This window comes from Alligator mississippiensis, chromosome 7, assembly GCF_030867095.1.
Source record: "Alligator mississippiensis isolate rAllMis1 chromosome 7, rAllMis1, whole genome shotgun sequence".
NCBI lineage: Eukaryota > Metazoa > Chordata > Crocodylia > Alligatoridae > Alligator > Alligator mississippiensis.
Genome location: NC_081830.1, coordinates 63,969,283 through 63,994,954, shown reverse-complemented (window position 1 = coordinate 63,994,954; position 25,672 = coordinate 63,969,283). Strand labels below are relative to the sequence as shown.

Here is a 25,672-nt window from a genome sequence, read left to right as displayed (position 1 = left end):
GCTTTACGAGCACTTGTGGTGTTCTGGCCAGGTGCCAGATGACTGGAAAAGGGCCAATGTGGTCCCCATTTTCAAAAAAGGGAGGATGGAGGACCCAGGCAACTATAGGCCCATTAGTCTTACTTCGATCCTGGGGAAGCTCTTTGAGAAAATTATCCACAAGCACATCTCTGAAGGGCCAGCAGGGGGGATGATGCTCAGGGGCAAACAGCATGGGTTCATTAGGGGCAGGTCTTGTCAGACCAACCCGATTGCCTTCTATGATCAGGTCACAAAATCAGTGGACGCAGGTGTTGCAGTGGATGTAGTCTTTCTGGACTTCAGGAAGGCCTTTGACACTGTCTCCTACCCCATTCTCATTAAAAAGCTAGGTGACTGTGGCATCTATGCCTACACAGTTAGATGGGTTGCAAATTGGTTAGGGGACTTCACCCAGAGAGTGGTGGTGGATGGGTCATATTCAACCACAAGGGATGTGGGCAGTGGAGTCCCCCAGGGCTCAGTCCTCAGGCCTGTACTGTTCAATTTCTTTATTAGCGACTTGGATGAGGGGGTGAAAAGCACCCCATTCAAATTCACTGACTACACCAATATTTGGGGCGAGGTGGACACACTAGAAGGGAGGGACAGGATACAACTGGACCTGGACAGGTTACAGGGGTAGGCAAATGAGAATAGGATGGGATTTAATACTGACAAGTGCAGGGTGCTGCACTTGGACAGTAAGAACCAGCAGCATACCTATAGGCTGGGGAACTCTCTTCTTGAAAGCACAGTGGCAGAAAGAGATCTTGGAGTCATTATCAATTCCAAGATGGGCATGGGCTGCCAATGTAAGGACACAGTCAGTAAGGCTAACCGCACCTTGTCATGTATCCACAGATGCATCACAAGCAGGGCAAAGGAGGTGATCCTCCCCCTCTATGTGATACTGGTCAGGCCACATTTGGAGTACTGCATCCGGTTCTGGGTGCCACACTTCAGGAGGGATGTTGCCAGCATTGAGAGGGTCCAGAGGAGGGCCACTTGCATGATCCGGGGACAGCAGGGCAGACCCTACAAGGAGAGGCTACGGGACCTGAACCTGTTCAGCCTTCACAAGAGAAGGCTGAGAGGGGATCTGGTGGCCATCTATAAAAATTTACCAGGGGGGACCAGCGGGGAATGGGAGAGACCCTGTTCCCCCGAGCAACTCCTGAAGTAACAAGAAATAATGGCCATAAGTTGTTTGATAGTAGATTCAGGCTGGACATTAGAAGGCATTACTTCACAATCAGGGCAGCTAGGATCTGAAACCATCTCCCAAGGGAAGTGGCGCTGGCTCCTACCTTGGAGGTCTTTAAGAGGAGGCTTGATAATTACCTAGCTGGGGTCATATGAACCCAGTATTCACTCCTACCCAGGGCAGGGGGTTGGATGTGATGATCTACTTAGGTCCCTTCTGACCCTACATCTATGAATCTATGAGTACAAGGGGAAATAAGTGCAGACAAGTCAGACTCCAGGCACTGAAGGTGCAGATAGAAGCGCAGCTCCTGGGTCTTGCTCATGGTGCTTCATAGAAAGTGCCATGAGTTTGACCAATTTTCCTGATCCATCAGATATTAGCTGTTGCATTGGGAAGGTGGGAGATTGAGCTCCAATTTGAAGCTGATCTAGGGAGAAAGCCTGCATTTCTGGAGTCTCTTCCCTTGGTTTCACCATCCTCTCCCAGATCCTGTGCTGACTCAGAATGGGAGGGGGAGAAGGCAGGAGAGGGAGATCTGTTTTGGGGTTTTCTCAGCTGAGCTGAAGCGGGGTGGGGGGGTAAGGGGAAAGCTGTCTACTCACCTCACCCTCCAGCGCCAGCTCGGCAACCTTCAGAATGAGATCCCTCTGCTCCCTCCCTCCTTCCTATTCTGAAAACAGTGCCAGGACAAGTGCTGGGCTGCATCAGCCAAGCCCTGCTCCCAGGAAGCACAACAGAAATTACTGAGGGTGCTCCACTTTGGGGTGCCTTCATCTGAACCTTCATGTAATGAGTTGGTTGAAACCAGATATTGCTTTGAGGTTTTAAATCAGTAATAAAAGATATTGCACATTGTACTTACATAGCGTCTTTAATTCAAGGATCTGACAGCACTGAACAAACACTAAATCCCTTGTGAGGTAGATGCTGTTGTGTTCCAGATTTTAAGAAACAGTGTATGGAGCTCATTGGTTATATTTTCCCTACCAGCTTTGAAGACCTTAGCTGGTATGCCATCAGGGCCAGATGCTTTGTTGTTCTTTATCTGTCTAATTAACTGGTGGACTTCTTCAGAGGTTGGTAGACTGGAAAGTGCTTTCCTTACTTCAGGAGCTTCTGTTAGTGCTCCTTCCAGTGGTTTTTAATGGTCTTGCCCTGAGGTGTGTACTGCCATCTTCAGACCAAAGTGGGATGAGTGCACAAGAATTTGGTCTGTCCACAGCCTTGATCACACTGAAAAAGCTCTGCATATCACGATATTCAGCAAATTATTGGATTTCTTTTGCCTTCTCTTCCCACCATTTGTTCTTGATTTCTCAAATCTTCCTCTGGGCTTCAGGTTTAAGCTGTCAAAAAGTTCCCTGCTTCTGACTGGACATAGGATGGTTTTGCCAGTCACAGAAAGCTTTTCTCTTCTGATTAAGAGTTTTGATCTCACTGTTTTTTTCATCAAACTAGTCCTGATTGCATTAGGTGATAAAGCCAATTAATTCCATGCAGGCCTCATGGATGGTCTCTTTTAAATCTTGCCAGTCTTCCTCAATGCATTTGTTATCATTTTCAATACTAAGATTGGTGAGTTTCTTACTGAGATGTGTTTGGAGGGCTTTATTGACAGACAGAAGATGGAGAATCTTTAGCACTTTGCATACCTCCACAGCCATCTCTCTAAGAAGGGCAACATCAATGAGGAGATCCAGTATAAGATCTGATGTGCCAGCTCTGCCTTCAGAAGACTGTATCATTGTGTATTCAATCCTCATGACATCAGGACACAAACAAAGCTCCTATTACATAAGGCTCCTATTACATAACGCTAACTCTTCTCTATGGCTGTGAAGCTTGGTCACCTACAGGGACCACCTGAAAAGCACCTTTACCAGCACCACCTTCAAAAGATCCTTGGCATAAAGTGGGAGGATCATCACACAAATTCAAGTGTCCTTAGCAATGCTAACACCACTAGCATAAAAGTGTTGATTATTCAATATCAGCTGCAGAAGACAGGGCATTGTGTGCGCATGCCTAATGTACATTTACCAAAACAACTGCTATAATTCCAACTGAGCCAAGGCCAAAGGGTATACAAGGGCTAGAGAAAACACTTCAAGGACACCTTCAAGGCAAACATTAAGAAGTGTGACACTGACATCACAGATTGGAAAAAAAACTAGCCCAGGATAGGGCTACATGGCAACACCTTGTGAGAGAAGGTATGTCTTGCCTCGGAGGCAGAAAAGTGACAGAAACAGAAGGAAAGGAAACAAAACCGAGAAATCTATGGTCCAGCCCTCCCTTTAATCATCATCTGTGGCATCTGCCAGAGTTTGCGGCTCTAGGATCAGCCTTTCTTACCCGTCAATGGACTTATCTGCAACTTTTACTTGACCCTTAGGAGTGATTGTCCTCAACCTTGAGGGATCACTGCCACTCCTGACAAGATACTGTTGTAAATGGGTAAACAGAGCTTATCTAAGAGGACAGAGAGAAACTGTGGGATAATCAAAAACAAAGAAAAAACCCAACAACAACAACAGGAGTTCTTTTAGTTCCCTGGTGTAACAAGTAGTAAGCTCTGAAATCTATCAGCAGCATGCAACTCAGCTCACAAACAAACTTACTATATCTGATTCTGGAATCTAGCAATTATTTTGGACTTTATATACAAAGTAGCATTTAAGTTTGCAAATCCCCAAAAGGTTTTCATCCCACTACACTCCATATGTGACCTTATACTTCACCGTTTGGCCCCAGATATTGACTGAAGAAATGGAATAAGTGATGGCAACCGTTCTATTAACCACTGTATTATGCAACTGTTAAGGAAACAGATGAATGACATGTTTGGCCCAGTTTCATAGATTCATAGATTACAGAGTCCGAAGGGACCCAAGGGAACATTGTGTCCGACCCCCTGCCCCTGGCAGGAAAGAGGACCGAGGTTAGATGACTCCAGCCAGGTGATTGTCAAGCCTCCTCTTGAAGACCTCCAAGTTAGGTGATAGGACCACCTCTCTTGGAAGCCCATTCCAGACTCTGGCCACCCTTATTGTAAAAAATTTCTTCCTAATGTCTAACCTAAATCTACTCTTTACTAGTTTGCACCCATTATTCCTAGTTACTCCCTGGGGCACTCTGATAAACAGCGCATCCCCAATTCCCTGCTGTCCTCCCCTGATAAATTTATAGGTGGCTTCCAGGTCACCCCTCAGCCATCTTTTGTATAGGCTGAGGAGATCCAAATCTCTCAACCTCTCCTCATAGGATCTTTCACAGAGACCACTAATCATGTGAGTGGCCCTTCTCTGAACCCTCTCCAGATCCTCCATGTCCCTCTTGAAGTGCAGTGCCCAAAACTGGACACAGTACTCCAACTGCGTCCTGACCAATGCCGCATAAAGGGGGAGCATCACCTCCCTCAATCTGTTGGTCATGCATCTGCTAATACACGACAAGGTGCAATTGGCTTTGTTGCTTATGTTCATCTTGGAGTCAACTATGACTCCAAGATCTCGCTCAGCCTCTGAGCTGCTGAGAAGTACATCTCCCAACCTGTAGGTGTGTTGGGGATTCCTCCTTCCTAGGTGGAGTACCTTACATTTATCTTTGTTGAAATCCTATTACGTTCCACCCATTGATCTAACCTGTCCAGGTGGTCAGCCTGTAACTGTTCCCTGTCCTCTGGTGAATTCACTTTGCCTCATAATTTGGTATCATCCGTGAATTTGGAGTGGGTGCTCACCACACCCTCATCCAAATCACTGATGAAGTTACTAAATAACACCAACCCAAGGACTGAACTCTGCAGCACCCCACTGCCCACCTCCTTCCAGGCTGAGAATACCCCATCAACCACCATTCTCTGGCTGCAGTCCCTAAGCCAGTTAGCCACCCACCTGACTGTAGGCATCCACCTCACAGCCCGTTAGCTTCCCTATGAGAATAGGATGCAAAACTGTGTTGAAGACCTTCCTAAAATCAAGGTAGATAACATCGGCCTCCACTCCTGTGTTAAGGCAGTGTGTGACCTGGTCATAAAAGGCTATAAAGTCTGTCAGGCAGGATTTACCTGTGATGACCCCATGCTGGTTTCTTTTCAGCATTGTTTCCCCTGCTGGGCTTTCACAAATACACTCTTTGATGATTTTTTCTAGTATTTTCCCAGGGATAGAAGTAAGACTTACTGGCCTAAAGTTACCCGGGTCCTTCCTTCTCCCATTCTTAGCAATGGGCACCATGTTGGCCTATTTCCAGTCCTCAGGGACCTGCCCAGAGCACCATGAGAGCTCATATAGTCATGCCAGTGGCTCACTGGCCAATTTCTTCAGCACTCGTGGATGGAGGTCATCCAGTCCGGCTGACTTGTACCCATCCAGCCCTTCCAAGTGTTCTTTAACTAAGTCAACACTAACCTTTGGTGGTTTGGTGCCTTTTGGACATCTGTCTATGCTCAAGGTGGGGGGATTGTCTTGGTCAGTATTAAGGAATACCGAAGCAAAGAACTCATTGAAGAGCTCTGCCTTTTTGTCTGCATCAACCACCAACTGACCTGATTTGTCCTGCAGGGATCCTACGCTACTCTGCTCCTTCTTTTTGCTTGCTATGTATCTATAGAAAGACTTTTTATTGTGCTTGATTGTTGTAGCCAGCCTAAGCTCCAGTCCTGCCTTGGTCTGCCTAACTGACTCCCTGCAAAAGCGTGCCAGGGTGCTGTATGCCTCCTTGGTGGCTGCCCCCTACTTCCACTGTCTATACATCTCTTTCTTTGCCCCCAGTCTTCCCTTAAGCTCCCTGATAAGCCAAGGGGATTTTTTTTACCCCCTTAGCCCCCTTTCCTGTGTAAGGGGATAGACTCCTTTTGTGCCCCAAGGATCACTCCCTTGAGAAACTTCCAACCCTATTGGACTCTCAGTAGCCCAATGCTCTTGAGTTCAGCCACCTCACTAACTATGTTCCTAAGTTTACTAAAGTTGGCCCTTCTGAAGTCTAAAACTTTAGCACCACTCATTTTTTTTCTCACCCTTTGCTGGTTAGTGAACTTGTTTCCTTAGCCACTGAAGTGAATGAGACAGCAGCTGGACCAGCCTTGGGGTGTAAACAAGCATAAACCTGAATTGGGATCACTGGGAGCATCTACATATGTGCATTTACTGCACAGTAACCAAAATTACTGTACAGTATGGGCACAAGTTGACAAATGCACACCCATTCTGTGCAGTAATAATGCTGACTTACACCTACTTGAGCATATATTTGATACCAGCATCATGCAGGTATCAAATTTATGCCCAATTAGTTACTGCAAGGTAACACGTGTGTAGGTGCCCTTACTGCACAGTAATACTGTGTGTATGGACTGACTTGGGACTAACTTTAGTCAGTCCACACACAGTATTAATACACTTTAATGCCTGCATGTGTAGATGCCAGCCTATTCCCACTTACTGCGTAGTAACTTATTGCACAGTAAATTTAAGCTGGCATGAATGCATATGCAGATATACCCACTGTGTGCAAGCATTTGCTGCTTGCCAATAGGAGGCATGGGAGCTGGAGGTAAATAAGATGGGCAGGGTGCTGGTGGGTCCAGGGAAAGCTGCCTAGTTTTGGTGATGGGTGCACTAGTCAGGATGGCAAAAAAATAGCATATTCAAGGTCAAAAAAAGTTTTCATCCCAACCACGGGGTGGGGATGGGGGGGGGGGGAGGGGAGGGAGGCGGGGCACAAACAGAGCAGTAAAAACAGCAACATTTCAGACTGTGGAGAGTGCCTGGGCTTTCCCAGCCTCAGGGCTGTGATGGGAATGTGTGCAAGTGTTTGTTAGGTCAGGTTAATACATGCTGATCTAAAAAAAGTTCTGCTGATCTAAAGAAAATTCATATCTGACAAGAACTAACTTTAGATTACAATGTACCATTGTTAGGGTGATCTAAGCCCTACAAATGCATGCAAATCTTGGCATTTACATCAATCTAAACTTGGTTAGAGTAATCTAAATGTAATGTTAACTTGTGTCCTTTGTGTGACTGTTTAAATTTGTTTAACTTTTAGTGCTCTAGCAAAATACATGTGCTATGGTAATCCACATTTTCAACTGTTGCGAAGAACTAGCAGCAGGCAGGTCAAACTTTTCATAGCTTTTTCTTAATACCTTCCCTATGTGAATGTGCCTTTTCATTTTTAAGTTTTCTAATTTGTAAAGGGATTAAATTGTTTCAGTACACAGGTTAAGTAATGTGGTCTAAAATAGTTTTCTTAACATTGCATTCATTAAAGAGCTGTTATCCAGTCAACATTTGGTCCTTGTCTCTGCATCCATAGTGTGGTTTATTTTTCAAGAGCTTCACTTTTTTTGGACAAAAATGCTATCACAGTATAAAGCATTAATATAATCTCCATTCAGTTAATCTTATTTGTTGGAGGATGAAAACATGCTTGCTGAGCAGATGTGAAAAGTGTAACACAAACTGTAGCACCCAGCAGGTAAAACTACGGTTCAAATAATAGTTTTTTGATTGCAATGAGGTCTACATTATCCCCAATAGTGTGCTGAGCTGCTGTTGGAGACAAGTTTATTGTATCGACTAAGAAACAGACATAATAAACACCTGTGAGCAATACATTTTGTGTTTCTCTGAGACTAGCAGAAAGTTCAGATTCAGAATTGACTTTGGAACATCTCAAGTGCATCTTGAATCTCTCTGCTCTCCCCAAATAGCAAATTCCAATCATGCTATCACAATGACTCATTAATTTTCCTTTCTGCTCTGACACAGAACACAGCAACATCTCTAAAAGAGTTGAACTAATTACTTATTTTTATCTCTATCGCAAAGAGTAAAATCATTTGAAATCTTGCACTTTTTTGTAGTTACTCAGTTCACCTAAAATACTATAAGGTGCATGGCTCAGATCCAAATCCTGGGACCACTCTCAGCAGTCCAGTAAATTCTAATCAGTAGGTCTCCCTATGGTCTTCATGGCTTCCCATACACAAAATATTAGCTCACTCTTTACCTCCATTCTCTTCTGTTCTACATGATAGGTGCCTTAGTTCATTTCTTCTATATTTAGGAAGCACACTGCCACAAGTATGGCTCCTCTTCTCCACACAATATTTCTCCTGCTGGTCTCCACGTATACTCTCATACTACTCCATAGTTTGCTTTCCCACCTGGCTGAGCTCAGAATAATACCACTGAGCCCAGAAACTTGTAAGAATGGCTGCTAACAGCTTCCTATGGTCAGAGAAATTAAGTAACCCCAGCTCTTTGCACTCACTGAAAGAAAGGGAAGATCAGAGCTGAAGTCCATCTGTAATACTATCTTTTTCTCTTCGTCCCATTCTTTTAAGAAGCAGCACCTGTACATCTCTCCCTGTACTGAGGAAGAGATCTTGGCTCCTATATTGTGTTGAACTCAGTCACAAAACTTAGAGAAGAAGAAACTGCTCAGGAACAGTCAGCATGGATTCACCAAGAGCAAGTCATGACCAACCTGATTACCTTCTATGGTGAGATAACTGGCTCTGTGGATTCAGGGAAAGCAACGGACATGATATATCGTGACTTTAGCAAGGGTTTTGATACAGTCTCCCACAGCATCCATGCAAGCCAGCTGAGGAAGTATGGGTTGGATGAATGGACTGTAAGGTGGACAGAAAGCATGCTGGACTGCTGGGCTCAATGGATAGTGATCAATGGTTTGTGGTCTAGCTGGCAGCCAGTATCAAGTAGAGTGTCCTAGGGGTCAGTCCTGGGGCTGGTTTTGTTCAGTATCTTCAGTAATGATCTGAAAGATTGGATGGATTGCACCCTAAACAATTTTGTGGATGAAACCAAGATGGGGGGAAGTAGACATGCTGGAGTAATAAGGTTAGGATTCAAAGTGACCTTCAACAAGGACAAGTGCAAAGTCCTGCACTTAGGACAGAACAATTCCATGAATAGGCTTGGGACAAATTGGCTAAGCATGAGGTTTGAAGAAAAGGACCTGGGGGTTGCAGTGGACAATAAGCTGGAAATGAATCAACAGTGTGTCCTTTTTGCCAAGAAGGCTAGCAGCATACTGGGCTGCATTAGCAGGAGTGTTGCTAGCAGATTGAGGGAAGTACTTATTCCCCTCTATTCTGCACTGGTGAGGCCACATCTGGAGTATGATGTCCAGTTTGGGGACCCCACTAAGAGTCCAGCAGAGGACAATGAAAATAGGGGACTGGGGCACGTGACTTAGAGGAGAGGCTGACAGAACTGGGCTTATTTACTCTGCAGAAGAAAGACTGAGAGGGGATTTGATAGCAGACTTTAACTACCTGAAGGGTGGCTCCAAAGAGGATGGAGCTAGATTGTTCTCAGTGGTAGCAGATGACGGAACAAGGAGCAATGGTCTCACATTGCAGCAAAGGAGGTTTAGGTTGGATATTAGGAAAAACCTTTTCACTAGGAGGGTGGTGAAGCACTGGAATGGGTTACCTAGAGAGGTGGTGGAATCTCCATCCTTGGATGTATTTAAGGCCTGGCTCAACAAAGCCCTGACTGGAATGATCTAGCTGGTCCTGCTTTGAGCACAGAGTTGGACTAGATGACCTCCTGAGGTCCCTCCCAACCTTCATTTTATATGATTCTATAAGGTAGATGTGGTGCCCAAGTCTAGTATTTGGGAACAGCAGTTCACTACCACACAACCATTTAGTTTCAGGGCTAATATCTTTTCTTGATACATGCAGGAATGTCCATAGTGCATTCTCCTTGATCTTATTTAGTTCCTATACTAATGCTTAACATGAAAAGTATTGGTTCCTTTGTCAGAAACTCCTCTCAGTACTGACATGACAATGAGTTTTAAACAATACTGCTAGCAGGGCCGGATTAATGCATAGGCAAACTGGTACATGCCTAGGGCCCTGAGCTGCTCAGGGGGAGGAGTGGGGGGAGGGATTGGTGAATGGCCACATCCATCTCCCTTCCCTTCCTTTCCCTTCACTTCTCTTCTGTTCCGCTGGCATTGCTACTGCAGCAGCTGCTTGTTAGTGGTGACTCTGAGCTCCACTTCCAGCAGGTGGCAGTGCCAGGGTGGGGAGAGGGGCTTTGACCAGCACAGGGCCTATGAGTTTGTTTCACTAGGGCCCACTAAAGGATTTATTTGGCCCTGACTGCTAGTATCAGGTAAGATGTCTATATTGCCCCAATTATATAAAGAGTGAAATACAATAAAAAAGGGTAAATGATGGTCTCAGAGTTACACAAAAGTCTAAAGCATAACTGAGAATAGAGGCCATCATCTCCTATCATCCAACATCAATACCATATACTCCTTCCCATGTAATCTGCAATGCTATCCACCGCTCATAATTGTCTCTGTGACTGTGAAGCCAGTAGAGCTAGCCCTGTGTGTCCATCTGGTGCTTCCTTTGTTTGCATCCATAGGCTTTGATCTTATTTGGCTGCCTAAACACGTGTGTGGATGAAACGGGGGCCCTAAATTGAAGTGGTGGGTTTTTAAAAACACCGCTTCAATTTTGGGCTGATTAAAGTCCCGTGTCATGCACACACTGACTTACCTGCCTCTCCAGTAGCAGGGAGGGGAGGACGAGCTGCTGGCAGGTGGAACAGTCCCTGGGCTGTGGGGGGGGCAGGGGGGCACCCGCCCACAGGCACTGCCCACAGGCACCCAGCTCAAGCAGTTCCAGTGGACACAGCAGCTGTGGAGGGAAGCACCGGGCCCCCGCGCAGCTCAGGCAGGCAGGCTCCAAGGTGGGGTGGGAGGAAAAAAAATCAGTCTTGCCCCTTTTCTTTCCCCCTCTCTTGGTTGAAGCCTGCCTTCCCAAGCTGCTGCCAGGCTTCCTGCAGAGCTGTGGAGCTGTATGGAGCCCAGTGCTTTGCTCAGCAGCTGTGGGGGCAGCAAACTAAAACTCCTTGGAGGAGCTTCAGCTTGCTGTGTCCCAAGTCATTTAAGGCACATTATGCCGCCGAATTTCCTACAGCAGCTGGAATTAACGCACAATATACACCACCGAAGTGTGCAAACACTGACACCATTAAAGCAGTGCAAAAGCATTTAGCCCACTTTAAAATGTTATGCACACATGTCCCACATTTTGGCTATGCACAGCCTAACTTCTCTGCTCTTCTACTGACTCTTCTTAGACTAAGTCATATACAGCTGCTAGGGGATGATAAAAGGAACGATGCTAATGAAATCTCTGTTGTCCCAGAGCAAACGGCAGGTTGCCTTCTAGCTGGCTGACAGGCAAATGTGTAAGGAAATTGTTTAAGTTGCCCAACACAGCCCTAAAGCTCAGACTCATGACTGAAGTGGAGGTAGGGTGGAGGCATCCATCCATTTGGTGGCAGATTCCCACTTTGTGCAGTCAGGAACCTGTTTCATGATTGAATCTAGGGTATATTAAATGTAGACACTGTAGCCACAAACTAGATATTCTGGTGACTGATGGAGTCTCTGTTATTTCAGAGCATGAGAAAAAAACCTTCTTGGTTTTTACTATATCCAACCCCTAAACCTAGGTCTTCTCCATCCTCAATGAATGCCAGCTCAGCAAGGGCACGCAGGAGGGAGAAAGCCAGGGTAGAGCCAACTTGCATCCATTACCTGCTGTCAAAGGAGCAGTACTACTCCCAGGTACTATATGTTATAGAAATCTTTACTGAAACATCCATTAACTTAAAGAACAGCATCAAACAGTTATTAATTTCAATCCAACAAAGTCCAGCTAATAGGATACATACTTTTCCTGCATTTTAAAGCAAATTCCCTTGTTTTGGAAACATTTCAGAAGTGTGGAATCTATCAAAGAGCAAGATCTATGAAACTGTTCCACTTCAGGAAACTGCATGCAGCACAAGCCAATAGACAATGACTGAATTTTATTAATGTGTTATTTTTATAAGTGCTATTTCCTGATTTGCAAATTAAAGTAGCAACAGTATATTATAAAAAACTGTGAAAGTAAAATGCAAGATTTTTAATGTATTTTTTTTTTTTAATCTTGCTGTCAAATAGCTGTAGTATAAAGAAAGCCAAGAGTTTAATTTGGACTAAAAGAAAAACATATAGCTGATCATTAATGCATCAATGTGTACCATTCAGCTACATCAACATCAGAGGCAAAGGAACTATTTGCATATGAAATTCACAAATTAAAAATGTGAACAGATGACTACTGAACATCTTGATTCGCACTGTGTTTTTCCTGCTTGTCAGTTTCTGGTGGTTATGAATTGTAGCTTGAATAAGTGATGATAACACAGATTCAGAACCTGACTCTAGGTTGTGTCTCGCTTTTATGACTTTCATGCTCCATTTACTACTGGAATTGACAAAATTACCCTGACTCAGGAAAATATCATCTTACTTTAATGAAGATTAGAAATTAATATTACATATGAAAAGGAGACCTTAATTATATCTAGAATGTGTATATTATGCTTAAATTATATACGGGCATGGTTTAATCAGGGATGATCCTGCCTCAAGCAGGGGGTTGGACCAGATGATCTCATCAGCTCCCCTCCAGCTCTACTTTACTATGAATCTATATACGTATATATACTACCTCTCTAATTTACACATATATATGCATTTTTTTCTTATGCTTCCAAGTACTTTGATACCCCTTTCAAAAGTACAATTTATTTATACACCTTAGATGCTAATAGCACACTACAACCTTGACAAAGTTATTGTTGTAAGTCTTTTCTACCATGCCCGATGCATAATTCAGCAAGGTTAATCTAGAAAGCTGCTTCAAATAGAGATTCATGGACACAAACTTACTTATCTTTTGCATAGCTTGTTAGTACAGTCCAATTGATATGCAGACACTGCATACAATACAGCTTCGGAAGGCACTACAGTCAGAGCACAACCTAGAAGAGATATGTAGCCAGTAAATCCAGGACAAAGAAATTAAGTAGTGTTTTATGCTTTGATATTGTTGGTTTCCAGCTTATTTATGCTTGGATCCAGTTTAATTAATGTTATTCCTGTAAGACAGGAACAGCTCCATTAGGATATTTTGCAATGAAACTTGACTGAAGTTTCAGGATAGATAGAAAATAGTACATCATAATAATAATTGTTATTTTTTACTTAGATCAGTTAGAATTGGGCATGTAAATTCTTGAATCATATATAAAAAAATAAGCATAATAGTGCATTTCAGTACAGTGCTTTAGGCATAATGATGGCTTTAGACTTTTTTTTAATTGTCCCATAACAAGGAATGAATATGTTTGCTAAAACAAACTTTTGCTGTGCTTCAAACTCCTAAAACTCATTTAACTTTAAGAATATGCCATAATCCTAATCAACTAAAACTAGAGCTGGTCAGCACAAAGAATTTCCATCTTGTGGGAAATGTTGACATTTCAAGGTGTAATTGAATTTTCAATGAGAATGAAAATGCACTTTTGAAATTTCCCATGAAACTAAAATGATGAAAAAAATTGTAGAAAATTCTGTTTTTAAAAGTTTGAAATTGTTTTTAAATGATTCTTTTATGTTGCAATTTTATTGTATATTACTTTTATATGGTTAGTTTTGTAATACTGTGTGGCATAACAGTAGCATCTGTATGCCATCTATATGACACTCTGTAATAGTGCTACATTTTCATTTAATGTGTTACTATTACTGGCGTGTATGATGATGTAATAATAGAAATATTATTTCATTTTTAAGATCAAGAGCAGCTGCTACATAGGAGAAATGAAGATATCTTATGTTCTTTTATTATTCAGGCATCCCCAATTTGTATGGTAATGAAACAGTTTGATACTTGGACAAAGATTAAGGAGGTTCTGTAAACACTTCATTAAAGGAGCAGCCATCTTCAATATCCTTGTGTTAGTCTAGAATCATTTTTTCCTAGAATGTTTAAAACAGCTGCTTTTCTAATTAGTAAATTAAATGCTCGTCTTCTATCTGCATTATTCTGTAAAACAAAACAACAAAATCCCCCAAAACAAAATCCTACCAACTGGGTCAAAACATTTTTTTAACAGAAATTTCTTGGGTGAATATTTTATAACCAATACTGTTACTTATTCCTTTCCAGTAAACAGATGGACAGAGCTAGTCTAATACCTTTTGAAATCAATGGAAGAATTTCAGATGGTGTTTGGTGCATGCCACCATTCTGAAATTTTGTATTCATTATTTTTAGGCACAACATTTTTAGTAGGTTTCAAATTTGCTTTAAAAAACAAAGATAAAATGATCCAAATTTTGCAGTGTACATTGGGTTAAAGACAACTCTGCCCTTTCCTCCCCCCCCCCCCAAAATCAAAATATATTTTTAAAAAAGAAACAAGAAGAAAAGCTGCCATATCCCTAATAAATATATAGCAAAGCAAACAAGTGAAAACTTGTGGCAGTCAAAATATTCTGGCCAAAAGAATTTGCCCATGCCTAGTACTGACTATGGCATATTCTTATTATTCTGATTTCCTCCTCCCAGTTAAGATTTCTGAAATTCTTCAGGTAAATTAGAGAAAACTGCAGCATATGGGATTACTTAATGCCAGGTCAAACTATATATTTCTTAGGATGTTCACCAACAGACTGACAAGTAAGTGAAGAGACCTACAGCACATCTGTTACACCTACAGTCATCTTGGTTCTTCAGCAATTACTGAAGATCACATCCTGTCCCAAGTGTGTGGGAAAAACATCAGCAGATGTAAATGTCTAGAGTAAGACCAATATGCTGTGAGTCAGAATAATTTTCTTCATTTCTTTTATTAAGATGACATAAGGATAGCAAGAATTTGGAATCTAAGCTTTATACTAGATGTGAACTCATGCCAGCTGACAAGTGGGAATTTGCTCCTTCACTCATCTGATTAATAATAAATAGAGGAGGCCAAAATTCTTCTGAAAAGTTTTCATCATTTTCTTTTCTGACATTTGCTTGGTTATACAAGGCAATATAGTTTAGATCAAGGCTGTCCAACGGATGGCTTGCAAGCTGCATGTGGTCCATTAGGGGCCTGCATTTAGCCCTCAGGTCCCTGTAGCAGGCTGTCCCACAGCCATGAGGTACATTGGCACTGCCTGTGCAGCAGGGGAAAGGATCCTGGTGGGGGCCTGCCCCTATAGCATATGGCTGGCATGGTACAGCCTCCTGGGGAAGTTTGACAGCCTTGATAATAAATAGACAAAACCGACTTCTCTGTCTCTAGCTTCCATGAGAGCCTAGCAGAGTTGTAGAAATCTTATTAAGGAAAAATGTTCTTTGCTGTATTTGGGGTGAAAGTATACATCCTGAGGCAAAGTAGAGAGAGGTGACGACAGTCTTCATTAAGAAAGACTGAATTAAATTGCAGGAACAAATAAGGAGCTAATTATAAATAAAACTGGTTTCAAAGAAATTCCCCCCCCCCTCCCCTTTTCACTCAGACTACTTCCTGACAATACATTTAAATGAATTAAACACAAGTCAAAAGTAACATCATTCTCATCCCTGGTTGCTCAACAACCTGGAGTGATGACACTGTCAACTTGAAATTTCTAAAAATGAATAAAGTCTTTTCTGGATTAAATCTATCGTCGGTGGGTAAATCTACACATGTTCTTAAATGTGCATTAGCCTATTTTAATGTGCATTAAAAGCATCACTAAAAAAAGTGCTCTTTAGTTAATGCACATTGACACGCCAGTGCACATTCTCCTAGTACCTCATAATGAAGGGCACCTATACACGAGAGCGGCGGCTGCTCCGACGCGCTGGAATTCCGGCACATCTAAGCAGACTTGATTAATTGAATCTGCTGGAGTGTGGCAATTGCATCTTGGGTATCAGCACCCCCACTCTTAAAAATGGCAGTGGAAGTTCTTGAACTAAAGCTAGTAGAATGACCTTTAGTTCAGGCACCCCCACAACCATTTTTAAGTTCAGGGATGAGGCACAGTGGCACTTTATTTAGAGTAGCTCCAAGAGCTCTAATTAAAGCACCCCCCTCCCCCACCCATGGAACACGTGTAAAAGTGCACAGAGGTACGAGATTTAATGTTCATTAACTAAAGCACATTAATGCACATACAGACATGCCTGTATTACTATGTTACCTAGGAGACCTAGTCATGGATCAGTCATGGACCCACAATGACTTGCCCAAAGAGTCTACAATCTAAGCATGAAGCAAGATACAGATGGAAGGCATAATACAAGGAGATAATGAGACACTACTATTAACATGTCTTAGCATATCAGCAGCTCAGCCATTGTCAAGTTTTTTTTGGGCATCAAGGTACACAGGAGATTTTCAAGGAGGGAGCTGAAGGAGTACAAATCGGGTATCTCCAGGGGATTTTATAGGAAGCCCCTTACAGGTATAAGAGGCAGCCTGGGAGGAATCAGAAATGTGCTTGCTTCATATCTGAACAAATGGATAATGGCAGCTAGAATCACAGGCTGATTGGGCAGATGGGTATCCACTTCTCCATATTAAATTAAATGATTGGTAGGATGGAGATAGTTCATGAAAAGCCTTGATAATAAAGAAGAAAAATAGCTTCTATTTGATGTAACAGAGAAGGAGGACAGATGCAAAGAGAGGGGGATACATTAAAAAAAAAAATAAAGAAAGTGACCTGTACAACACTCTGGATGGATGTGGGCCAAGTAAGATTGCATTTGTCAAGGCTAAAAATTCCCTGGACAAAGAAAGAGGATGTGGGGATAAGAACTGATGAGGAGGTGTTGGCAAGGGAAAAAATAAAACAAAACAGATTTTACCACATGAAAAATCTGGAATGGGAGCTATTTGCCAAATTTTTCACTTTTCATGTTTTTAGTGTAAACATCCTTTCCCCCCTCCTCACAGAGCTCCAAAGAAGCTCTAGAGGTATCAGTAACAGAATGAAATTTACACTGGATTAATCTCCATTTGATTTTCAAATTGTTAATAGGAGTTGAAAATCTTGATGTGCTGCCATCTTCTATAACAAACAGAATACAAACACGCTGAAAAAAATTAAATCAGACAAAACACACAGGGTAGTTAAGAAATTCCATCACCGAAGCCAAAATCACTATTAAGGAATGCAAATTAATAAAAAAAAAAAAGGTCCTGTTCCAAAAATGACAAATAATTATTAATGTTCTGCCCCTGGGAATTTGCAAATAATCTCATTGTGAAACTGAATAAACACCAGCCAGATTAACAATGCTTCCTAAACAACTATCATACTATTAATTTTGAAGGCTGATTCTCATTTTGAATAGAAAGAAGGGTAATCTTTACTAGTTAATCAGCTTTACTAGTTGCATGCTGTCAGCTTCTGAGTGTAATTAGTAGGCCATCAATAATTCCATGTGTAAAAAACTTGTCAAAATCCACTTTTAATACTTAAAAGGAGCATATGAGGTAAATATAATGTCAGATTGAGGGTGTTAGCCAGTCTGAATGAGAAAGCTAACTTGAAGGGAAATAATTTCTTTTCTAAATTAACTGAACTAAGGACAATGCAGGCAAACTTTAGTCTGTACTATAAATGTCCCTGCTGGTGTCAAAAGCAGTCAGTGTGGTAGAGGTGATATCTTTTATTAGACCAACTAGATTGGTGTCAAGATTTTGGTGTCAAGGTCACATAGCCTAGCAAACAAAGGGAAATGGTTTCTAATTTTGCAGCCATTGAGGATTCTCCATGCTCTAGCCTGTAACAGAAAATGCAATAGAATCTATGGTAATTGCAATTAGAGAAGGGGATTCAGAAACTGCGTAAAATGAATGCAAATTATATTCCATATACTGTAAGGGTATTACATGTTCCTTCTGCATATGGTGACTTCTCCATGAATACAATTATAATTACAATGATTTACTGGTATTTCTGTAAAATAATTAGCATGATTTATGGAAATATCCCCTGTACAATGTTTTTTAGAGCATAAGTTGCCCCTGTTTGGTTCCTTTCTTCCAATACAGGCATTCTTTGTGGAATGTTTGATACAGCTTGAGAAAGGATTTGCTTATACATTTTAGCCTCCTATTATGCCATTTTTATATCACATTTTCATAGGCTTCAACCTTACTTATTGCAATGATATCTGTTATGAATGAGAAAGTCAACCATAAAACCTTAGTTCTGAAGTCTATGCTCTTGAACTGCAAATATATCTTCCAACTCACTTTCAGTTATCTCAAGAACTATAAAGGGCAATAAGCATAATTACTTAATGTAAACTGTAAACATAAAAGTGGTATTGTAATCACTCACATTGAACATGGAGGAAGGAGCACAGGTTGCAAGTGTGAGGAGTTTCCAAGGGGTATTATGATGTCAGTTTACCCGCAGATAGCTAAAATGCTAGCTACAGTTGCAGCATCTCTTAATGAAGACTGAGTTCAGCTTAGCAAACAGGTTTTTCATTTTATTACTCAGCATACAGAACGTGAAACAGGATGACAGCAGCCTGTCATGAGAAACCCACAGCAAGGCAGGAAGCAAAATTAAAAAGCAAATAAAACTGCACTTAGAAACAGATCTGAACCAGACAAATGTTTCTAAATAACACTGTAGACAAGGTTCTTTGGGTAAATGTGATATCTTTTATTAGATCAACTAAATTGTTGGGAAAATTGTTCTCTGCAAGCTTTCTGGCACAATCATAGAATCATACTGCTGGAAAGGACCCCGAAGGATCAACAGGTCCAGCCCCCTGCATGAGAAGGAAAGACATCTGGGGTCAGATGGCCCCAGCCAGGTGACCATCCAGTCTTCTCTTAAAGATCTCTAGGGTAGATGATTGCACCACCTCTGGGGGAAGCTTGTTCCATAGTCTGGACACCCTAGTTGTAAAGAAGTTTTTCCTAATGTGCAGCCTGAAACTATCTTCCAGGAGTTTGTGGCCATTGTTTCTAGTTTTCCCCCAGGGCACCCTGGTGAGCAGTGAACAGTTGTTCACCGAGCCCCTGATGTACACCTCTGATATAACGGTAAGCTGCAACCAGGTCCCCTCTCAGCCTTCTTTTCTTTAGGCTAAAGAGTCCAAGATCCCTCAGCCTCTCCTCATATAGCTTGCCATGCAAGTTCCTGATCATATGGGTGGCCCTTCTCTGGACCCTCTTGAGCTTTAGCACATCCTTGTTGAAGTTCAGTGCCCAGAGCTGGATGCAATACTCCAGCTGCGGCTACACCAATGTTGAATAAAGTGGGAGAATCACTAATTTGATTTTACTGGAGATGCATCAATTGATGCATGCCAGAGTTTTATTGGTCCTAGTGGCTACTGTGTCGCATTGCTGGCTCATTCATGCCGGGGTCTAGTTACTCCCAGATCCCTTTCATTTGTAGTGGTGGTCAGGTTAGCAATGCCCAGCCTGTAGGTGAGCTGGGGGCTCTTCCTTCTCAGATGCAGCATTTTGCACTTCTCTAATATTGAACCTCATCTAGTTCCGTTCTGCCCAACATGCCAGCCTGTTTAGGTCTGCTTGTATCTGCAGCCCATCTGTGGGTGTATCCGGACAACCCCCTATCTTGGTGTCATCCATGAACTTGGCCAATGGGCTTTTCACCCCCTCATCCAGGTCGCTGATAAAGATATTGGACAGCACTGGGCAAAGTACAAACTCCTGGGGTACACCTCTGCCCACATCTCACCAGGGCAACACCGATCCATTCACTTGGCCTCTTTGTGTCCTATCCCACAACCAGTTTCGCACCCACTTGATGGTCCTGCAGTTGAACCCAATATCTTCCAGTTTTCTGATCAGTACCTCGTGGGATACCAGGTCAAAGCCTTTCTGGAAGTTGAGGTATATGATGTCAACCGCTTTTCTCTCATCCAGGTGACAAGTCACCTGATCATAGAAAGAAATGCAATTGGTCAGACAAGACCTGCCTGCGACAAAGCCGTGCTGCCTGCCATTCAGTATCATGCCTTCTGCAAGTTTGTCACATATAGTCTCTTTGATGAATGTTTCTAGGATTTACCCTGGAATAGAAGTTAAGCTAATTGGCCTGTAGCTTCCTGGGTCTTCACGCTTCCTCTTGTTGAAGATGGGCACAACATTGGCCCTCTCCCAGTCCTTTGGTATTTCTCCAGAGGCCCATGAATTTTCAGAGACCTTTGCCAGGGGCTCTGCGATTACGTTGGCAGCACTCTTGGGTGCAGCACTCTTGGGTGCAGCACTCTTGGGTGCAGTTCATCCAGTCCTGCTGATTTATATATGTCTAATTTATTTAATTGACCAGTTCTATGGCAATGGTGGGAACAGTGTCAATCCCACCCTGCTCGTTCTGTGCCATACCTGGCATGTTGTTCCCCTTGGTTTTGTGAAAGACTGAGGCAAAGTAATCATTTAGGAGTTCTGTTTTTTCCTGAGTGTTAGTGACCAGATATCCTAAGGCATTGAGCAGCAGCCCCACACTCCCATTAGTTTTCCTTTTACTCCCTATGTAGCTAAAGAAGGACTTCTTCTTGTCCTTAATTCTTGTAGCTAGTTTTAGTTAGGTTTCTGCCTTAGCTTGCCTAATCTGTTTTCTACAAGTGCAGGCCATTGTCAAGTAGTCTTCCTTAGAGGCTGTCCCAAGCTTCCATTGTTTGTACACCTCTTTCTTTTTCTGTAGGAGGACTGCACCTATCCTGCTTAGCCAAAAGGTTTTTTTTTTGACCCTTCTGCTACTTTTTCTCCGTAAGGGAATGGATTTTCTCTAAGCCTTAAGGACTGTATCCTTAAGGAACAACTATTCTTCTTGTGTTCCCTTTACCTGTGGTCCTTGGTCTCTGAGGGCATTCTCTACTAGTGACCAGAGCTTATTAACATTTGCGTTTTTGAAGTCTAAGACTTTGAGCTTGGTATCTGTTTTGTCAGCCTTGTGACAGACTGAGAACATAATGATTTAATGGTCACTATCCCCTAGAGTGCCCTCTATGTTTAAGTTGGTCACCAAGTCATCCCCTTTGGCCATGACCAGTCAAGAACTGCATTGCCTCTAGCTGGCCTGTGCACCTTCTGAGTCAAAAAAGCTCTTCGGTGCCAGTCATGAAGGATCATGATCAATCTGAGCTGGCTGAGCAATCCTCCCAGGAGATGTCTAAGTAGTTAAAGTCACCCGTGACAACCATGTCCTGTGCACGTGCGGCCTCCATTAGTTCACGGGCAAATGCTAGATTAAGTTCCTCCCCTTAGTTAGTCATCCTGTAGTATACATATAGTCAGGTCTCTTTCACCGTGCCTCCCTCAGAGCTTGACTCAGAGGGTTTCAAACTGTTCTTCTTTGGGGCTAACATTGGCCTGTGGGGAGATGTATTGCTCCTTCTCATAGAGGGCAACACCCCCACATCTCTTCCCTATCCAATCCCTTCTGTGAAGGATGTAGCCCTTTATGGCTAGGCTCCAGTCAGGAGAGGAGTCCCACCAGGACTCCATGATCCCTATTAGATCATAGTGCCCAGCAGAAAGCAGGAGGACTAGTTTCTCCTGCTTTTTCCCCATGCTTCTGGCATTGGTGTACAGGCACCTAAGTCCTTCTACTGAGGTCACTGGCCACCTGTTGCATTGAAGAGGAGCTGTTTTCTCAGCTCCCATAAGAGTGGCTTGCTTGGTTTCATTGTCGATGGAGCTTGCATGTATACTGGTCCCTTGGTAGGCTCCAGGTAGCATTTCTCCATTCCTTTGTGTTCTTAGTTTAAGCCCTAAGAGATCAGTCATCCTGGCCAAGAAAAGGGACTTACCTTTCCGTGTGAGGTGGATGTTGTCTCTCCCCAGGAGTCCTCTGTCCTTGAAGTGGGCACCGCGGTCGTAGAAGACGAAGCCTTCTTTGGGGCACCACTGTCAGAGACGCTAGTTCACCTCATCAATGCATTCTTGCCTCCTTGGATTGTGGCCTGAAACAGGGAGCACAGAGGAAAAGACTACCTGAGCCCTCAATCATTTAAACCCAGCTCCCAGAGCCTTGTAGTCACTCATGATGTGGTCTGGATTGCTCCTGGCTGTGTCATTTGTTCCCACATGGATAAGGAGTATGGGGTAGTAATCTGTGGGCTGGACAAGCCTAGGGATCCTCTCTGTGACATCACGGATCTGTGCCCCAGGGAGACAGCAGACCTCCCATGGGATCCAGGAGGCAGATGTCTCCCTCTGTTCCTCTCAGCAGGGAGCTGCCTACTATGATTACCCGATGTCTTCTCCTATGGTTTCTGTTGCCTCACAACCTGCCTGGTGGTAGTTGTGGGTGTGGCCTCCGTTGCTGCACTCTCTGTTGCTACATTCACTCCCAGCGATGCCAGGGCCCTATATTGGTTCCCCAGCTGCACTGGAGGAGTTGTTCCAGCAATGCGAGGTTTAATTCTGCATCATCTAGAACTAGAGGTGACTGTCTTCCATCTGTCTGTGTCAGGTCCCCTTTCTGTTGCCATCCCACCATTTGAGTGATCCTGTAAAGAGTGGAATCATCATCAATCTCATCCTCAATGGCTCTGATCCCACACAGCATGCTAACCTCTGCCTGGAGTTCCCTCACCTGCCCCTCCAGGTCCTCAATCCAGGCACATGTGGGACAAGTGGGGGGACTCCCGGCCATCCTGCTCCCCCCGGGTCCTCAAGGACCTACCAGGCAACCCCTGTAGGCAGGGGGCCCGGGTGCCACTGACCCACCTAAAGGCTCCATGTGGGTGGAAGCCTCAGAGGAGCCTCGGGCAGAAGGCAGCAGTGGGACAGGGTCCCTGGCTACACTCTGAGTCGCCATGCCCATTAAGACTCCCTCATGTGCACTCACCTAAAGACTTTGGAGACTGCACAAAGCTACTGACTCTGATGTGTGGAGTTTCAGGCCCTTCCTGCTCTCTCCCCTGTGTGAACTCCCATGAGAGGGGAGGAAAACCCCTTCTCAATTCCCTACAGCCAGCCTGGCTGGCCTGGCACCTCCTCCCTCTTTCCCTCTGTCATGCCTGGCTTGCCTTGATTCATCTGTTGGCTCCTTGCTTGCTGCTCCGCTCAGTGTGGTCGGGGGGAGCCGAGGGCTCATGTGTGCTGACAGACATGTGTACCTTCTTCGGCGTCCAAGCCCAACTGGTGGGGATTTGAACAAATACCATTCTTCAAGCAATGGGGAGAGTCTGTTGCCTGAAGAAGGGTGTTTGTGCCTGAAAGCTTGCAAAGAATATTGTTTCCATCTATTTTTCTTGGTCTTATAAAAGATATCACATCTACCCAAAGAACCATGTTTGCCAATGTCCTTAGACCAACACAGCTATAACCAACAACTCCAAATAGCAAGTACAGCTGAACTGTCCAGGGAAAGGACCAAAGGAATAACAGCCACTGGTGAAGAACAAATACATAGGCTCCAGCAACAGGAACCCAGGAACCAAAACAGACCTGAGCTGACCAAGAATGCAAGTGTCACAATATTAGTGCATATAGTATGGCAAACAAAATAAAGGGCAGAAAGAAAATGTGCCCAATTTATGGCAAGGGGGAAAGAGGTGTGTGCTTCTTCTTGTTCCAGCTACCACAGATTAAGGTCCTAAAGGCCATCAAAATAAAAAGGTATCTGCCCACAGTGTAATTAGGGTGGTGGTGAGTGGGGCACCAGCCCAGGGTGCTATCTTAAACTGATTTATGTGTAACTTTTGTCCCTAGCCTTTAAGTTATCAGAAACTGGTTTAAACATGTAACATAACAGAAGTTCAGTGCACATAAACCAGCTTCAAAATGGCTGAAACTGGTTTAAGATAAACCTGGTTGAATGTAGTATCGGAATAACTGATTTGAATCAACTTGTTTATGAAACTTATGTCCCAGACCCACTTTTGTTTCAAATTAAATCATGGTCGCCCAGCCACCCAGCATGCTTTCCAGCCGTGGGCTGGGCTATGCTGTCTACTCTAGCAGAAAAGCATTTGGGGGGAGGCAGAGACTCCCCCTCCTCTCCCCTCCCCCCCCCATTCCACCCCAGGCAAACCCTGGCTGGAGTTCAGGGCCAGGGAGGGAGGTTAAACTTCCCTTCCCTTGAGTACAGAGCTGCCCTGCCCTGCTAAAAACTTACTGCTGGCTGCAACTGTGAACTACAAAACCCAGAGGCACTTGGAAACGGAAAGAGGAATTGATAAGCAAATCCCAGAAACCTCAGGGGCAACAGGAAGAGGAAGTGAACACACAGCCTGTGCTGGCTATGTGCCCGGGGGGGGGGGGGGGGGAGTTCTCTAGCACCCCCCTGCTTCTGGCCTGAGCCACTGCAGATATGTGGGTGCATTTTCTGAATAAAAAATGAATGTCTGTACAGTTATTTCTCAGTTTAATCTTGGCAGCTTTAACTAATCTGCAAAGACTGAATTGATTCAGCCTCGGGCTTTTTGACTATCTGTACGTAGCTAAAAGGAAAGCCAGAATTGAACCCCCCCGAATCTTTGCAATGGCAGAAATAGCTCTGCCATGCTTGGTCACAGGAGCCAGAAAGGTGCAGCCGCTCACCAAGTAGTGTACCCGGGGGGCAGGGAGATGAGAGGAAAGGTGCTTCTCTCTCCATGGAATCTTTACTGTGGCAGGCACAGCCCTGTACTCAGCAGTGTATCTGGGTGGGGAGGGGAAGTGAATGGGGCACCAGAGGAGCCCACACTACAGGACTGTTGCTGCTGCTGGGCAGCAAACCTGTCCCCCAGCAGCAGCAGCAGCCTGAGCCCACACTGCTACAGCAGTAGCAGCTGCCACTTGAGTGCAGAGAGAAGGGATGCATAAGAATCTTGTCTGCTTCTCTCACCCCCAACCCTGTTCTCTAATGATCTGCATAATCACCTTCCCCCCTCACACACCCTGGAGAAGCTCACTGCACTGCTGGTATCTGCAATGTGAGCTAAGCAACTCCAGAACCCTCAACATATTTGCACGCTAACAAAGACAGCCGCCAGCCAGTCAACCATCCTGTTTGCCATTGTGCTTGTAGATCAACCGCTATTTTGATTCCAGCTGAATTGCAGAACTAGCTTCAGTGTAATCCCAGAAGCAATCTTGAGCATTTCAATTTTAGAGTAGAGAGAGAGTACCAATGCCCGATTGTGTACAATAAAATCATTTGGAGGCAGGCAGACAAATGCTGGCTGTCAATAAGAAATCCATGGCTCAATAGATGTTACTGCTCGAGTCTTATAGATGTTGATGCATAAGAATTCAGCCCTCTGCAGGGTAACAAGGCAGTGGAAACTGTGAATCTGTTTGTAGAATATTCTGAACATGAAAGAGTAGTACAGCAGTCAGCATAGGGATTATAGCAGAATGCAAAGACATATTTCATGGATACCTAGAGGGCAACATGCAAACTCCAACCAGCTAAAGAGACTATTGAACAGACTGAGAGCATTGGCAGAGCCCAGAAAGTAGTCAATTACATTCACAGAAACCAGCACAGAGTACATCAGAAGCTAAGTCATGGTGAGAAAGTCTTCAGGCAAATGGAGCATCTGCATTGATCTTAAATCAC

The 25,672-nt window shown here is 43.7% G+C and overlaps 1 long non-coding RNA gene across 2 annotated transcripts in view; it reads right to left on the bottom strand.

Annotated features, from left to right (window-relative positions):
• Positions 1–25,672, bottom strand: part of LOC109284174 (uncharacterized) — a 97,974-nt gene that overhangs the window by 25,509 nt on the left and 46,793 nt on the right. For both annotated transcript variants that reach the window (XR_009463488.1, XR_009463489.1), the window contains one exon: positions 21,930–22,082. This is a non-coding gene — a long non-coding RNA (uncharacterized LOC109284174). The remainder of the gene's footprint in view (positions 1–21,929; positions 22,083–25,672) is intronic.